Source organism: Otolemur garnettii, unplaced genomic scaffold (genome assembly GCF_000181295.1).
Source record: "Otolemur garnettii isolate 467f Iridium unplaced genomic scaffold, OtoGar3 scaffold00053, whole genome shotgun sequence".
Classification (NCBI taxonomy): domain Eukaryota; kingdom Metazoa; phylum Chordata; class Mammalia; order Primates; family Galagidae; genus Otolemur; species Otolemur garnettii.
Window position 1 is genome coordinate 3,021,160 of NW_003852448.1, and position 7,433 is coordinate 3,028,592.

The window sequence follows — 7,433 nt, forward strand, 5'->3', positions numbered from 1 at the left end:
GCATTCTGCGAAAATGGCACAGTGATGACGACATTTCTCAAAATACGCCCCTGTTAACAACAGGGCAATGATGACTCTACGTACGTTTGATACTGTAGGCCTTTCCTTTGTTACTTTAGCAGAATTCTACAAATGGGTACGTCCTTCAGGATTCTTTCACTACCACCTTCTCCGTATGCTGCTGAGATCTCTGTAAATGAGCATCTTCTGTCTTATATACGCCCTGCGTAGGATGGAGGTGAGGGGGAACCTGTAGTTTATAAGCAAATGGGCTCGTTGGTGGAGTAGATGGCACCAGTGCAGAGAAATTTAGTGGCCAGGAGGACAGGTAGCAGCCATCCGGGTTTCAGCTGAGTGAGGCAGCAAGGTGAGGGTTGGGCCCCGTGCTCACTTGGTGTCTATGCTCTGTGACGCTACAGAACTGCCGACAAGTCAGCCTGGCAAGGCCGAGCATTACGAAGGCACAGCCAATTTAACAAACACTTACTGTATGTTGTATGTGACCGGCACCACACGGCCTTCCTGATTTACAGAAATGCATTAAAGGTGTTCTTGCCCCTGCATGAAGGAGAAACACATGGAGGCAGGTAATTTTAGTGAAGTGCAGTAATGATGTGATAATGGTGTGTGACGTGGCCTCCTGTGAGCTGAGTGTGTGCATATTTAGGGAGGTCAGGTTGGGGACCTGCGCTGGACTTCCACCTTATATGGCTCACTGAGTAGAGAACATGTCATGTCCTGGAGGGCATCAGCCCTGCCCTGCCCTGCAAGGTGCTACCGCATACCTGGTGCTGTAACTGAATGCCGAGAGGCTGTCTTGCCATTCTGGCAGGCTGGTTACCTCGGGCACTGTGGACATGGTGAGACCTGTGAGCTGGGTGAGTGGGAGCCAGTGGACAAACTTTATGTGCCGTGAAATGAGTTCCCTGGCATATCTGATGACAGAAAAGGTATTTTGTAATTCCCCGGATGTTGATTTTGGCAAAAGCATTATGGGCAGGGAAAGCAAGTTCAAGTGCAGAGAAGCTGTCTACACTCCCTCTCCCAGGATGGAAATGCAACCCGCTTGTCCTGTGCCAGGCTGGTCTCCTGGGATTGGCGGCACATGGAGGGGGCCTGGCATTGGTCCACAAGTGAGCAATTTGGGCTCTCAGCTGTGGCTGTGTCAGCCCTAGGGAGGGGAAGTTCAAACTGCCAAGCCCTCAGCATAACAGCCTCTGCCCTTGCTGCTGGGTCCACTTGGCCTTGGAGGGTGGGGAAGGGGCCTTCTGACAGTAACAGGACAGATCTTCTCGTCCTCTCTGGTGAAGCTGCCCTCTGGTGAGTGTCCCCATGTAACACAGACACATCCGCTCTGTGTCCGCAGAGGGTTCCACCCACACACTTCCTGCCAGGGTTTCTGGTCACCAGTTTTCTAGCTGGTCACCCTGGACCAGGTCCGTGGTCACCCACCGAATGGACAGCAACACATGGCATCTCAGCTGCATCTTCTGGGCGAAATGGACACCCAGGTGCTTCCCCTGAAGTTCTGCACCTGGGGAGTTTTGCTGTCTGCTGTCCTTCAGTGCACCTGTGCGGGCTGCAGTGCCCGGATGCCCACCTCTGGGTGGTGCCAGCATCTTATGCATGAGTCCCTGTGAGCTGCAGCCCAAGCTTCTCATTTCTTGGCCAGTGGTGATGGGACACGCTGCCTGAGTTGGAGAGGACATGTGCAGCAGGGTGACCTGCTCAGATGAGGACCCTGGGTGCAGGCCCCCTGGCTTGTTCCCGGCCTCATGTTGCCCAGATATGGACAGGGGGCTGCTATGAATTTGTGGGTTACACAACATCCAGTTCACAAGAAGAGTAAGAAAAGGAAAGACGAGAGTTAGGAAATCTGAAGTTTTAAAAAACATATCTCAGTCATATCCATGAGTGTTCTGTGGGTAAATTAAAACCGCCAGAAGCCTCCAAAGTGAGCAGTAAGCCGGGGAATTTTCTTTTTTTTTGGCTGGGGCTGGGTTTGAACCCGCCACCTCTGGTATATGGGGCCGGCGCCCTACTCCTTTGAGCCACAGGCACTGCCCCTAAGCCGGGGGTCTTGATTTTACCGCAAATATTTTAAGCTCGTTTGTTCTCACACTCTCCTTACAGGTGCCGTGGTCTGACTGCTGTAATAGGATACTCGAGACAGGGTTGCTTCTACGCAGAAACCTGTGCTCTGACTGTCCTCAGGCTGCTCATCCAGCTGCGGACATCTGGTGAGGCCTTCTCGTGGGGCCTCTGGTCCAGTCACCTCTTACAGCCCCCCCCCAGTACCAATGTCTTGGTGGCATTATGGTGGGCAGAGCCACAGCAGTGACAAGAGATGCTGTGATAGGGCCGGGTGGGGGGTGCCCAGGTAGCTGGTAAAGCATCAGTTATTCCCCTTCCCCAGCAGGCTCAGGGCCTGTCCTGCTTCTGGCATTTGGTTCGAGTGGCTGGGCTGCCCAGGTGTGTCTGTGAGGGAGTTTCCAGAGGAGACTGACCTGAGTCAGTGGGCTGGGTGGGAAAGCCCCACCCTCAAAGCAGGTGGGCACCAGGCAGAGGAATGGGGTTCCTATCCTCTCCCCCAGGGCAGGACTCCCTCCTCCTCCTCCTCTCAGATGTGGGGACTCCAGGGTCTATAGCCCTTAAGCTCAGGGGCTTACACCAGCACTGACCCCCACCCCTCAGGGCTTGGCCTCTACTGAGAGCTACAACCTCGGCTTCCCTGGCTCTGAGGCCTTGGATACGGCCTGAGCCCAGCTCCTGGCTTCCTGGTCCTCCAGCCTGCAAGACAGCTTGTGGTGGGACTGCCCAGCCTCCAAGAGGACATGAGTGTTTCCCTCATAAGCCGAGTTCACATGGTGTGAGTCCCACCTCTCTGTTTCTGAAGAGCCCTGACTAAAACGCGAGGTGCGGCAATATGAAAAGTTTCCTTCTTTAAATCATACAAAATTCTATCAGAGGACCTGTCTGGAGCGCAGACTAGAGTGTGCACTTACTGCCTGAGCGGCTGCAGCGACTCCCAGCCCCTCGTGCAGATGTCAGCCCTGGTAGCACCTGTGCCAGCTGGTGCCAGGCAGCAGGTGCGCTGCCAAGCAGGGCCAGTGAGGTCCTGGCTCCACGGAGCTCAGGATATAGTACAAGGCGGGGGCAAAACTCACCCAAGAAATAAGTGAGCAGATGCAGTGCCCAGTCCCCCAGAGACCAGGGGAAAACTCAGGGGAAGTGGAAGGCCACCACGGGGGCTTTCTGCTCTGCGCTGGTCCCCATTTGGTCAGGGGCTGAGGTGGCAAGGGAGGAAGACCGCCATGTCTGTGAGTGATCTGAGGCCGGGAACAGCTGAGGCACAGAGTGACAGGGCAGAGCCAGCACCTGTGTCCCCTTGGGCTGTGTGCCAGGCCCTCCTGGGAGCAGTAACAGCAGATGGCTGGGGCAGTCTTTAGGGAGGAGGGCCCTGGCATTTGCATTGGACAGCTGCTTTATATTCTGTCTCCATCCTCGCTGGGGTCAGCAGGCCCAGCACGCACCACGAACTGGGTAGGGGTTCACAGCCCAGGCTGCACCCTGGGTGCACCAAGTCAGACTCCGGCAGGTGATCCCACTGCAGCTAACGTCAGAGAATTGTGTCTCCAATATTGTTCCTCCCCACCCAGGACTCTTCTTGCCCAGCACAGCTTAGCAGCAGTGACTTCTGGGCGTCCCTAACTCCCTGTCTGCACCTATCTCTTCACATTGGGGCACAAACTGTGACAGTGATTTTATGCCTGTTCCTCTGCCAGACTGTGTGTTCTGGAAAGGAAGGATTTTTCCCCCCAGTTGTCTTTATACTCTGGAGGCTAAAATAGCTCCTGGCATGTACTGGGAACATCAGTCAAACTTGCCCTTCTCTCCTGACCAGTGGAAAAGGAAAACTTCTGGCGGGGCAGTTTGGACTCTGAGCGGCAGCTGGTCTTGCTCTGGGCCCTGCCTCTGCCTCCCACGTGCCGCCCAGGTGTCCAGGCTGCACTCTCTTTCTGGGGTTGGAAGCAGGTCACCGGCCTCTGGAGGCTGCCTGCCTGGGACTGCACTCGGAGCTGGGCTCACTCAGACTCAGCTCTTGGTTTCCCGACTCAACAAAGGTTTAAGGAGGAATCTCAAGGCCTGGCTATGGACCTTTCAGACATGGGACTAAATGAAGTCTTTGTATATTTTCTTCAATTTGTCTTCAATAAGTCACATGCCTTCAATTTTATGTGAATTTAGTTCTTTATCTTCTAAGTACCAGAATACTGGAAAGTGGAATGAGATTTGTTTTCCTCCTCCTCAACCCTGGTTGGTGCTGAGTCTCATCCTCCCAGCGTGACTTTCTCGGTATTTAACCCTGTTGCTTCTATTAAAAGTAATCGTTTTCCAAAGTAAGCTTTCACATACTGGAGATGCTACTGGAGATGCTACTACAGCTCCTGCCTCCTGAGTATTTCTATTCACCAGGCACTATTTTAGGCAATTTTGCATAAATTGTCTTATTTATTATTCCTCATTCTACCTTTTGAGAGGGAAAACACATCTTATGTTTGAAAAAACCCTCAGAGTTAGAGAGTCTAAGACAACTAGCTGTTGAAGTCAGAGAGGGAATAACTGGTAGCGACAGGATTAGTGAGCATTTATTTAGGACTCGAACTTGTCTAGTGCTTTTTCTATATACTATGCTTATAGGAAACATAAGAAATAAAAATCTTAAAGTTTCAATTCTGGTTCATCATCCCTGGTCTTCCTGAAACAGTTATAATTTTTAGGACTCAATGATGTGACATGTGTTGATTCAATTGCAACTTTGTGTTAAATCTAGTGGCAAGAAATCCTTGAATGCTGAACACTGGATTTAGGCCAAGAAAAATTACTTCTTAATGTTCTGTTTATTTAGGACTTAAAGAGAAGCAGAATTTGCCAGATAAACTCTGTTTTCTTTGACTAGTGGAAAAAAAATAGTAACTAAAGCCATCCTTACAGTGTGGCCCACACATGCTAAGATAGAGCTTCCCTCCAAGTGCTCGTCCCATCCCCACTTGGCTGTGAGCGACGGGCCGTGAGTGCCCGAGAGGGCGCGTAGAACCCTCGCAACCCTCCTGAGGGCTGGCTCGCAAGGCTAGGTGCAGGTTTCGTCAGGTGCTTCTTAGCTCTACATTCACAGAGCTGTTAAAACAGTGGATTAACATCAGGTGGGCTGGGGACTCGAGGGGCCCTCCTCGGATAGGCTGGGATTTTTCCTGTCCTCCAGCTTGCTTTAGTTATGAGGTATTATAATTAAGGAAAGAAAAGAAATCAATAAGCAAGTATTTGTGGGATGCTGACTCTCCTGTAATACTCACTGATAGGCAGAACATACGTAATAGAATTAAAATGCCCCTGGATCTATGGACTTACAGCCCAAATGGACCTCAGGGAGTATTTACTCACCATCTCATTTTATAGAAGAGTAATTGAGAAAAGATTAGTCAGCTGTACAAAGTTATAAAATTACTCGTGATCACTAAGCAGACTCACCTTTGGGTCTCTTGAAGATTCTAAAACACCCTCAAGGGGTTGATGGTGAGGAGGATTTGGCCAGCACCCACAAAGCCATGAGGACGTCAGGGAAGGATCCATGCACGACAGAGGCCCTCAGGAGCTTCCTCAGGTGAGTCTGCAGGCCAGGAACCTGGACCCTGCTGCGTCCAGAGGAAAGGGGTGAGATTGGCTGGACTGTGTTGGACAGGGTTCTGCTCATGCAAAGAGCAGAGGGCTGGCAGGCCAGGGCAGGGCCCCACCAGGAAGGAGGGCAGGGCGGGGGTGCAGCAGGGCCACCTGGCACAGACCCACAAGTGTGCCAGAGCTGCCTGCATAAAGACACACGTTTGTCTTACTCGCACATTTGGGCTCCAGGAGCATGAGACCAGATCTCCCTGTTTTGCAGTTTAGCAACTGGCCAGGGTGCGTGAGGGTGGCTGCCACTGCCCTGGAGGTTCATGGGCTGGGCCTTGTGTACAGACCCAGGGAAAGTGGGGTGGGGTGGAGACTGGAGCACGTGAGACTAGAGTGCCCTCCTCATCCAGTAGGCAGCTGACAGTCTTGCTGTGGGTGCCCACTGAAAGGCCTTTGGGGCAACAGTGCTTAGACTCTAGAGACCATGGTGTGGGTCCTGAAGACAGAGCAGAAGGCAGGGGCCATTACATCTTCTGATCTAAAGTCACTTATTCCAAAGTAGTTCAGGGGCAGGGGACATCTAGGAAGGGCACACTCAGGTGTCTGAGGGTCCACCTGACTGTGCAGGTGACAGAAGTTGGGTCCTTTGTTGTAGGGTTCCAGGGGTCAGATTTTTTCAGGCAACTCTTGAGTTAAAATGGGTCTCTTAGAGAGGGAACCCCAGGGGTGAGGCTGATGTGGGACATGGGTCCCTTCTGTTGGGAGTCACAAGCCTGAGGGCACCTTTGGGAGTGGGGCTGCACTGACAGGTGGGGAGGGGCCTTTGGGGCCTGGCTTTGGCCTTGGGATGGACGCTGGTGAAGACTGTTGGCACCTTTCTCCACCCGCCCCCTGCCTGTGCTGATGATTCAGTCTTGTGACAAATACATAAGAAAAATGCCATGCTATCTCGAGGGGACTTGCAGCCCTGTCAGAGGAGGGGTTGGCGTGTATAAAATGCACACACAGATACTGTGCTTGGCTGTCAGGGGTGTTGCCTTCACTGTGTTTCTGTACCTCTCTTACCTGGAAGGTGTGAATGAGCAGAGGCCTTTCTTAGAAATAAAATGCGTTTATAAAAGAGAATCTGTTCTTCTGCCTACTTCAAGATACATTAAAAAATTGGATGTGACACTTACAAATCCCCTAATCCACAAGTTAACAGCAGTGGCGTGTAATGCTGGGGAAAATTATTCTACAGCATGCTGAAAAAAAAAACAACAAAAAATCATTTCCATCCCCAGATGAGTAGCTATGAAATTGGCAGAATTTTCTAAGAAGTTTCCTGGTTGGATGCTGCCAGTTTCCTGTGGCATGTCGTTACCATGGTGACCACATGACTGAGGCCCCAGTCAGGCATCCTGGGTCTGCCTCTTCTGTTCACTGCTCACTGGTGGTCTGTGCTGGACATTGAGCCCTGACAGGTGTGGCCAGCTCAGCCATTGTGAGTCCCTATCAGAAATTTGTCTTTCAATTACAGAATGTTGAAGAAATGGTCACGCAGGTGGCAAAGTCAGCTTTTCAGCTGCCACTGTATGGCACTAACTCAGGGACACCATTACTCAAATGTAATTTTTATTACAATTAAAGATTTATTTGATTTTATGAGATCATGCATTTTTATTTTATGGAAGTTTTATATTAAGTTCAATTTAAAATATTGCTCCATATTTAAAATATAAGCAAGTACAGTATTAAAATTATATTGTACTTAGGGAAATCAGATG

The 7,433-nt window shown here is 51.0% G+C and overlaps 1 long non-coding RNA gene across 1 annotated transcript; it reads left to right on the plus strand.

Moving 5' to 3' along the window:
* Positions 1–1,203: 1,203 nt before the first annotated feature.
* Positions 1,204–5,648, plus strand: LOC111726077. Its single transcript, XR_002773961.1, has 3 exons — positions 1,204–1,320; positions 2,134–2,240; positions 5,547–5,648. It is a non-coding gene; the product is annotated as an uncharacterized LOC111726077 (long non-coding RNA).
* The last annotated feature ends 1,785 nt before the right edge of the window (positions 5,649–7,433 follow it).